This window comes from Mus caroli, chromosome 15 (assembly GCF_900094665.2).
Source record: "Mus caroli chromosome 15, CAROLI_EIJ_v1.1, whole genome shotgun sequence".
Taxonomy (NCBI): domain Eukaryota; kingdom Metazoa; phylum Chordata; class Mammalia; order Rodentia; family Muridae; genus Mus; species Mus caroli.
In genome coordinates, this window is record NC_034584.1 from 39,365,108 (window position 1) to 39,375,301 (window position 10,194).

Sequence of the window (10,194 nt, forward strand, 5' to 3'; positions counted from 1 at the left end):
CAAGAGACAGCTATATCTGGGTCCTTTCAGCAAAATCTTGCTAGTGTATGCAATGATGTCAGCGTTTGGAAGCTGATTATGGGATGGATCCCCGGATATTGCAGTCTCTAGATGGTCCATCCTTTCGTCACAGCTCCAAACTTTGTCTCTGTAACTCCTTCCATGGGTGTTTTGTGCCCCTTCTTAGACTTGTATCTTTCTTAACATCACTGTCTCTCAAACAAATGTTAATCCAGTAAACCACACCTACTTGCTCCACTGTCTTCTTAGACATTTTTTCAACTTCTACAATCTGACTTCTGGATTTATGGCTCTGTTGGAATTTAGTGACCAAGATGAGTCTGATGCAGAACAGCAGATGAATTTAAAGTCGTTATCTAGGTGGGGATATAGTGCCAGCATGCTTAATGAGGCACCAGGTTTAATCCTAAGTGAAAATTTTCCATTAATTAATTAATTTGGAAACTCTTTAAAGGAAGAAGACTTAAGCCTGTTATTTTCCTTCTGCTAAGTTTCCCAGTTTCCTTTCCTCACCATTGTCATTTTATAGATATTTCACATACCACTGAGCATCTTTTCCCAAAGAATCAGAGCTTTGTAGCTCAGAATCCATAGACTTTCAATAAAGGGATTTTAAAAAAATCATCTGGAGATTACATGGAGCTTCAGAGGGGTCAATCCATGGTTGCTTTGTCCCTGGTGCTTGGGGAGAACATCATGGTGGAGGCAGTTTGTGCCATCTCCCTGTGGATGTGAAGCCATAGCATGATTTTCGAAAGAAGGCAGACTATTTAATGCATGAAAAATTATCATCAGACAAAGCTTCTGCTTCTAACGTCATGGAGGATGCCCTTCTATAAGCAGACTGCGCCCTACCTTTCTTTTTCTATAGAATGTAAGAAGGCATTTTTATATTGATGAGTAAAATGAAGTCAGTACAAAAACCTGCCAGCTACTCAGTGACTTAACTCATATTTCATTCCAGATACCTCTGGCTGTGAATCTGTCATAAACAGGTCTCAGTCACATATTGGGACCCTTGATATCTCTATGGATATCAGGGACAGACAAGAGGTCAACTTGTGGAGAACAGAAAACAACTTCTCTCTTATCCTATCATATTGTTTTATCTTTAATCTACTCTGTTGCATGGTATGTCGAATTATTGGAACCCCAACAGGAGATTTCATCTCTACTTTGAGATGATATTTACTTAAGAAGAAATTGCTTTATGTGTGAAGACACTGGGTTGTCTTCACAAGGAAAATTTTATGTTTTGGTTGGAATAAGTTTGAAGGTAAGTTATGTTCAGTTATAGTAAGTTATAGTAGCTGCAGTTAGATAGATATTATATATATGCTTTAGTGTGTAAATCTCTGCCTTATTACAATATATATTTCATAGGAACAGTGAAACTACATTATGGTTCAGTCATATATTGTGCCCAATACGTTCTATTGTGAATTTAAGCCTTATATTTTTACTTGCTTTTTCTGTATCTCTGCTGGATTTTTCTCAGTAGAAATTAATGTATAATAAACCCACATATCTATATAGAAAGACAAAGCAAACATTATTCTCAAGGAATTAGCTCATAGATGATGAATATGAAATATATAGGTCTTGGTTAGAAGCTGTTGCTTCATTCTTGAGGCAGAATTCCTTTTTATCTCAGATATACAATTATTCTGTATTTGATGCCTTTATACTGATTGCCTTTATACTTGATGCCTTTAAACTGATTGAAGCCCACTTTATCTGCTGACATAATAATCTCTTTTATGTAATATTATCTGCTCATAAACATTAGCCATATAAAATATCTTCACAACAAATTTAATATTCAGTTAATATTTTTTAGCATGACCGCAGCCAGTTCTGAGGCTGAGGCAGATTTAATTTTTCCTAATCTGCTTTTATACCATCTTAATTACATGCAAGTGTTAAGGGGGGTAGTACAATGAGGAACAAGCAAGACAATAAACACAAATAGTCAAGGAACAAGGAAGAGAATGAACAAAGTCGCATAATCTCTCCTGTGATCACCATTTCTAAGGGCTTATCAGAATGATCAAGATATATGAGCCTACTTCCCTGTCCTAGCCCAAAGTCATATTCATGCCTGAAGCCTACTTTTTTTGTTCCACCCTAAGATTAAGATTCCTGCCTGAGCCCATTTCCTTGTCCTTGGCCAATGTCAGATTCCTGCCAAGCAGCCCTCAACGGCTCTCCACATCTCCCCCATTTTTATTTCATAAGCAAGACTGTGCCTGTCTTAGGGGTTCTGACAAGAATGCCCTCCTTACTTGTCATTGAATATGCATTATCAAAAGCAATGCACTTCTGTCTTAGGTTGGTAAGGCTCTGTACAGAATCTTACCTGTCCTTGGCTGCCAGCCTGTTAAATTAATATCTTCGTCTGGGGTTTCATTTTTAGTTTCAAGCCATGTTGTATTCTGGCCACCAACATGTTGATGTTGTCAAAGGCAAATTTTAACATGATGGCTAGGAATAAAAGTATTCCCAGGACAAGAAGTGATAGTATAATCAAGCCATATGTGCCATCCTTGAAGCTTGACCAAGATGAAAATACTAACCTTAGATCATGAATAATTTTATCAGCAATATCTGCAGTATCAAAGCTCAGCAGCACAGCATTCTTTAGTTTAATAATTTCACTATGCAAAATTAAATTATCCAGAGAGGTGTTAGAATTATGCCAAATACCCTGCAAGTGTCTTTGAATTTTTTCCCAATGATAGTGACTATCATTGTAAATTTTAGAAGTAACACAAATCCATTGGTATTTAGCATGACACTTGAGATGGCGTCCTGTTTTTAAACTCTGAGCCTCCTCTTCAATAATTTGAATACTATCATAAAGAGCGCCAGTCCGTTGTTCCAAATGCCTATCTAAATCCTCCTGAATACTCAGAACATTAGTAACATTTTTTTTGCTAAATAATTAACAAAAGTAGATGTCTTAACTTCTTGTGTCAACGTAATTTCAGAGGTAGGGTGCTAGCTATCAATGTAATTAAAGCTGTTATACCAGCAATAATCAAGCTCACTACCCTCTTGTTTCTGCTTAAAGCCTCCAGTACCTGCAAGCCTTTTTCATGATACCAATGTCTTCTAATACTTGCAGGCAATAAAACAAAAACTGGTTGATAAACCACCATGACATGTCAAATTTCAATGCATTAACACAATTAGAAAGTGTACAATCAAATAACTTACATTGAATACTGTAGAAGAAAAGTAATTTTAACACGACCAATTAATAAAAGATTGGGAGCCTTAACACATGCACTAACATTTGTTTAAAGTCCAGGTCCTGTCCCAATTTTATCTATTGCTAACATATCTTCATAAAAAACTGCAGCTAACTTCCAAATATGTCTCTAAAAATGTCCAGAACCAGCCTTCCAAATGAAGACTGTTATTTCCAATATCGGATTGATTTCCAGACCAATCCATGATTGAGTCAGAATAACTAGTCACATTAAAGGAAATAGAAGAATCATTATAACTTCTCTTTTTGTCTAAGTTTTTGAAGGCCATCTCCAGTCTCCATGCTCTCTGTCCCAGAAGGTCTAAAAGCTTGAAGCAAGGCAGCTTTTTAAATCTGGGATATAGGTAAGCAAAGGTTGGTCAGGAACATATTTCCAAAACAGCTTCCCAGTCACTATTTTCAGGGGCACTCTAAAAGCTCATGTCAGCATCATTCTTTGTCCCAGCATCAGCATGTCTCACCAATCACTCTGGGAGCTAGCATGCTCCTTCAACATCCTGCAGAAAAAACCACAAACATGCCCTCTTCCCTATATTAAATATCTGATCAGGACCATGACATGTGCTAGTATGTGGATCCTTCCATTTCACTTAGGCATAAGTATGCCTGGTTTTAGGGTGCCATAGATACTCAGAGAGTTCATTGGCATCCAAATTTTAAAATAAATAGAACATGATTTAAATAAATTTGTGTTGTATGGTGATATAACTCCCCCTTTTTTATTTTATAAAGATAATTGTTTTAAAGTTCCACAATACCTGTTTCTCAATACTTTGTGCGGATTATAAGGAATCACAGTAATACAGGTAACATTAAATTGTTAACAAGACATCTCAAATGCTTGACTGTAATAGCCAGTTCCATTATCTATTTTAATCTGATTTGGAACAACCAGCATAGAACAAGAATGTAGGCAATGGCTAATTACATTTTTTAGTTGCTTTTCCTGTTAAGGAAGTTGCAACTAAAAAGCCTGAAAAGATGTCAATAGTCACATGTACATGTTTTAATTTTCCAAAATCAAAAATAAGAGTAACACCCATTTGCCATAATTGATTAGGTATAAATCCTTGACGATTAATACCATTATGTGGTACACATAGAAATTGGGGACATTCAGGAAAAGTCTTTACAATTTGACATGAATATTCTCTAGAAATACTAAATTATTGTCTCAAGCTATTACTATTTTGATGATATAAAAAATGAGATTGTTTGGCTAATTTTTCCTATGTAAGGCCTATAACATTCCTGGTGTACAAATTTGTTGTGGCATTGCCCTAAGTTGTCCAGGCAATCCAGTATGAGCTCTTAAATGTCATATAAAATAAGGAACTGTACATTCTCTTAAATTAGCTGTATTTGCATAAATAATTGCAAAATGTGAGGATTAGCAGTAACTGAAAAGGGAACAGTTTCAAGTAATTGTAAACCATGAGCTGTATATTGGCTATCAGTATAGTATATAGCTTAATTATTTGTGCTGAAGCAGGGAGAAACTCAAGAGAATGAGCATGTGATCCAAACACATATGCTGCCTCCTATTAGATGAGCCATCTGTAAATACAGTAAGCACATTTTCTGCGGGATTCATGCGTAAATTTACAGGGAATACAAAAGCATGAATAGAGGCAAATTGTAACAACTTGTCTTTTGGATGATGATTATCAATTTTGCCTAAAAAATTTGCACATGGAATAGGCAATAACCACCTTAGATGTTGTTTGGAATAAGGAATATGTAGTTCATCAGGTTCTTTCCCAAAATATTTCTATGATTCTATCCTACAATTCTGTATTAACAAAGCAACAGCTTCATAATAATGTGTTAAAACTTTATTTGGAGACAAAGAAAGATGAATCCACATCAATGGTCCCTTTTGCCAAAGGGCTGCTTTGGGCACATGCGTTGTAGCAATGATGCAAGCAGCCAACAATTGTTCATAGTTTATATAATGTACCTGTTGTTGGCTAATAGCTTCCTCCAGTTTCTGCAAAGCTATTCATCCCATATCAGTTAATTGTCAAGAGGAATTAGGATTTGCATCCCTGTTGAGGGTATCAAGCAGAGGTTTAAGTTTTCTTGTAGTAAGCTTAAGATGAGGTTTTAGCCAATTAATACCTCTTAACAACCTTCGAAAATCATTTAAAGTAAGTAAATTATCCTTTCTTACTTGAAATTTTCTGGGCTGAAATTTGTTTAGGATATAACGTATATTCTAAATATTATAAAAGATATTGCTTGTGAATTTTTTTCTGGAACAACAACCACTCCCCAAAATTTTAAAGCTCATTGATTCAGAGCAATGGTTTGTAGTAAAATGCCTTCAGAGGTATCAGCTAATAAAATACCCTCCATATATGGATAATATACACTGAAGGATTCAAACTTCTTGTATTGAAGCAGCAACACATTTTTTTTATATAATGAAGGGCTATCAGCCATTCCCTGTGGCCAAAATTTCCAATAATATCGCTTCATGGACTCCTTAAAACTACAAGCTGACTAAAAGCAAACCCTGTACAATTATCAGGATGTAAAGGAATAAAAAACAATACTCCAAACCTATAATAATTCTACATGGAGTAGGGAGGCCAGATTGTAATCCTTCTACAAGTTCTATAGCCTCATTAATCTTTCATAAGTCTTAAGTTTGTACTTTGTTTTGAACAATACTTTGATCTGTAATAATGCTGTTTTGGCCTAAAAATCTGAAAAAAATGCTGTTTTTCCCAGGTGTCCCCCCCCCCCCGACCCCAGGCAATGTGAGGGCCCAAAAATTTCCCTAGGCAGGGTTTGCAAAACAAAAGCAGTGCCACACAAACCTCTGAGCTTTGCATTAACTCAAAGGTAAATATTTCTTAATCTGAGCCTATTGCCTGAGGCCTGTCCCAGTAACTAACCCTCCTGCAAGGACGAAAGATTTTAGAGGAGTGATTCTACTTTCTGTCTGTGCCTCTAATTTTTGGACAGTCTTTTCTAAAATGATTTATGCCTACCATACTTAAAACATTCCTTATCATCTCAGAGCTGTGAAAGCATTGCTTGTACTGTAGTTCTCTGCAAGGCAGTAGTCCCTAGCCAGACCCTGACTCTATGAGGGTCCAATTTCTGCACAAAGAAGAATGTATCCAGATAAGTCTGTCTTTGCTTTATATGGCCAGATGGCCCCATGGCAGATTAGCATTCTCATTAAGACAATTGTGTAACAAAAGGAATTCCTGCCTGAGGTTCTTCAAAAATTCTACTGGCTGCTTTTAGCAGCCTATCCACAAATTCCTGAAAAAGTTCATCAGGAGCTTGTTTGATACCAGATAAATTCCCACTGAAATTTCTTTTCCAGTCATGGGGGTTGGGCGAGCATTAAATTTGCTTCTACCACTATATCCAATAAAGCTTGTATAAAAGAAAAGGGGCAGCATTCCCATACTGGCCACAGCTGTTTTTAACTTTTATTACTCTAATAATCATATTAATTACAAATATGGGTGAGTTAAAAATCTTGTGCCTGTGACCAAACTGCAAACTGCAGCCAATGGAACACTGGCAGTTTAACCATAATTTTTAAGTTTCTTTTACAACACCAGAGCACAACTACAACTTTGGAAAGCAAAACTCAACCTCCAACAATCAATCCAGTCTCTGCAAAGACACCAAGTGAGTCACCTCCATGCTACAAAGTTTGGCTGCCCATTCCTGCACATGAACGCAAGACAGTGCAGCATCCAATACCTCAAAGAGACACTGCCCTAAATCCTATCTTTTATAAGTCTGGTTTCTAGGATAAGAGTTATGTGGACTATTTTCCCAATTTAGAAGTATCTTTAGAGACCTGTTTCCCTGTGTTGGCTTATGCCTCATGTATTTCTGAATTACTCCAACCATGAGTTACCAATTTTAACCCAAATTTCTGTTACCAATGTTAAAATTTTTTAATCATACCCAATAATTTATAAGCCAATAATCTATAACCAAGACATGAAGAACATATTTTTACTTTTAAAACCAGTCAGAGACAAAAATGAAGTGGCTGCTTACATTTACTTAGTTAAATCAGAAAAAATTCTTAATTTTTCTAGCTGTAATTTCAAGAAAGGGACACTTTGTCATCTGCTGAACCCAATAATCACAGTCTCAGAGATTTTTATAGGAAGCACAGCCATCAGTTCCCTTAACATAGAGAAGCTGCTGGTTCCTTTAAGAGCAGCTTTTGCAGACAATCATCTCCTGGCAGGTTTTCTCCAGCTGTGCTAGACTCTTAACTATAGGTGCAGGGCTCCAAAAGCCAATTGAGACTGTTTTTTACTTACTTATTTCTTTTCTCTTATTTTTTGAAATGAGTTAAAACTAAATCAAGGGCTGAGCAACCAGCAGATAAGGTTTTAACTATTTTTTTCTTTTGAATATGAATCAGAACAACAATCAGTCAAACCATAAAACAAAAACCACAGATGTAAAACAGTCAGTTTTGATGGACCTGCACAGATTGGCATCCCAAGAACAGACAACAGAGAGAGAGGGAAGAGAATCAGACATCCCAAAGGGACCTAGATATCCTATCTAAGAGACCCAGAACCAAGCATTCCTCCAGTAGTAGCCAGAGAGGAGGCAGGATGTCTTCCAACCTCCTCCTCCTGTCCTAGGAACACTCTGAAACAGCTTACATTCATTTTCCTTCTCCTTCACCAAAGCATCCCCAGATAGTTGGGAAGTACTGCTTTTCTCAAATCCACTCTCCCATGTCTTGAGTGTAAACTATCAGGGTCCAAAGACTAAAAGCACCTATGAGAATTACCTTTGCTTCTCTAGATTTTACCATAGCTCTAAACAACATACACAAAACACATTTTACCATTACCTTGTCTTTTTACAAGGTTTATTCAGTGTTGGCCCAAATATTCTTTACATTCCTTTGCACGTGTTTCCAAATCCTGTGGAGTATTTCACTGTACCCTGCTTACTGGTGCCCTGATGTTGAGGTGCCATCTGACCAAGCCTGCTCAGTCAGTCAACAGGTTTTCCAGCGCAGGAGTGAGGATTAAAAAGAAAAAAGACATGCAACATTGTAGCATGACCCCAGCCAGTTCTGAGGCTGAGGCCTATTTTTTTTTTTTAACTGTAGCCCAACTATCTTTAAAAAATTTTTTTTATTAGATATTTTCTTCATTTACATTTCAAATGCTATCCTGAAAGTCCCCTATACTCTCCCCCAACCCTACTCCCCTACCCACCCACTCTCACTTCTTGGCCCTGGCGTTCCCCTGTACTGGGGCATATAAAGTTTGCACGACCAATGGGCCTCTCTTTCCACTGATGGCCGACTAGGCTATCTTCTGGTACATATGCAGCTAGAGACATGAGCTCTGGGGGTACTGGTTAGTTCATATTGTTGTTCCTCCTATAGAGTAGCAGACCACTTCAGCTCCTTGGAGTACTTTCTCTAGCTCCTCCATTGTGGAACCTATGTTCCATCCTATAGATGACTGTGAGCATTCACTTTTGTATTTGCCAGGCACTGGCATAGCCTCACAAGAGACAGCTATATCAGGGTCCTTTTAGCATAATCTTGTTGGCATATGCAATAGTGTCTGCGTTTGGTGGCTGATTATGGGATGGATCCCTGGGTAGGGAAGTCTCTGGATGGTCCATCCTTTCGTCTTAGCTCCAAACTTTGTCTCTGTAACTCCTTCCATGGGTATTTTGTTCCCTATTCTAAGGAGGAATGAAGTATCCACACATTGGTCTTCTTTCTTCTTGATTTTCTTGTGTTTTGCAAATTGTATCTTGGGTATTCTAAGTTTCTAGGTAGCCCAACTATCTTAATATTCAAAAGTAAGCATTATACAAAAATATCTGAGTTCGAGGCTAGCCTGGTTTACAGAGTAAGTTCCAGGACAGCCAGGGCTACACAGAAAAACCCTGTCTCGAAAAACCAAAAACAAAACAAAACAAAACAAAACAAAACAAAACAAAACTATCTTGATGTTTGGAGTATATAAGAAAATAATTATAATAACATACAGATGGTTTTAAAAATTTCAGTTCCATATATTATGTGGAAATGGGTTTGTGAAAAAAAAAATCCCAGTTCTCCAAGTATATGCTGATATACTCAAATACACCAAATGCATTGATATAAACAAAGTACTGTAGAATGGAGAGGAGATAGTGTCAATTCCTGTAGTGCAACCTGGAAGGAATATTTTTGTCCAAAGTTCCTCTGAGTGATTCCTTCAGTCCGTTTTCCCTCTAATCCACGTCCTCCTCTGCACAAGTTGACAAATTGCTACATCTGTCCAACTGATCTCTTTGCCTGCCCTCCATCTGGTCTATCTCCATTTTGCTTTCTTCATCATTGTTTCTCTTTTGCTCCTCATTGTTGCCCTTCTCAGTTAACAGGCAAAAATGGCTAGGTGTGAACACACACTACATTCATATTTATTATGTAAACAGTTCAGGGATGGATGGCTGTAGTGAATTTTCTAGCTCTAACCATCATTTATTCTCCTTCTAATATAAACTCTCTTTTCTAGCCATACTCAATAGCTCCACTGATCTATACTCTTATCTACATTTTTTTTTCTTTTTATATCCAAGCATTTTCACTGAACATTGGATCGAGAGACACAGGCTGCAATGTGGGTTTTGGAAAACTAAACCTGGGTTTTCTTTTCTTTTCTTTTTTTTTTTTTTGTTCTGATTATTTTTATTTTTATTTTTTTTAATATATTTTTTATTACGTATTTTCCTCAATTACATTTCCAATGCTATCCCAAAAGTCCCCCATACCCTCCCCCCTACTTCCCTACCCACTCATTCCCATTTTTGGCCCTGGCAGTGCCCTGTACTGGGACATATAAGTTTGCATGTCCAATGGGCCTCTCTTTCTAGTGATGGCC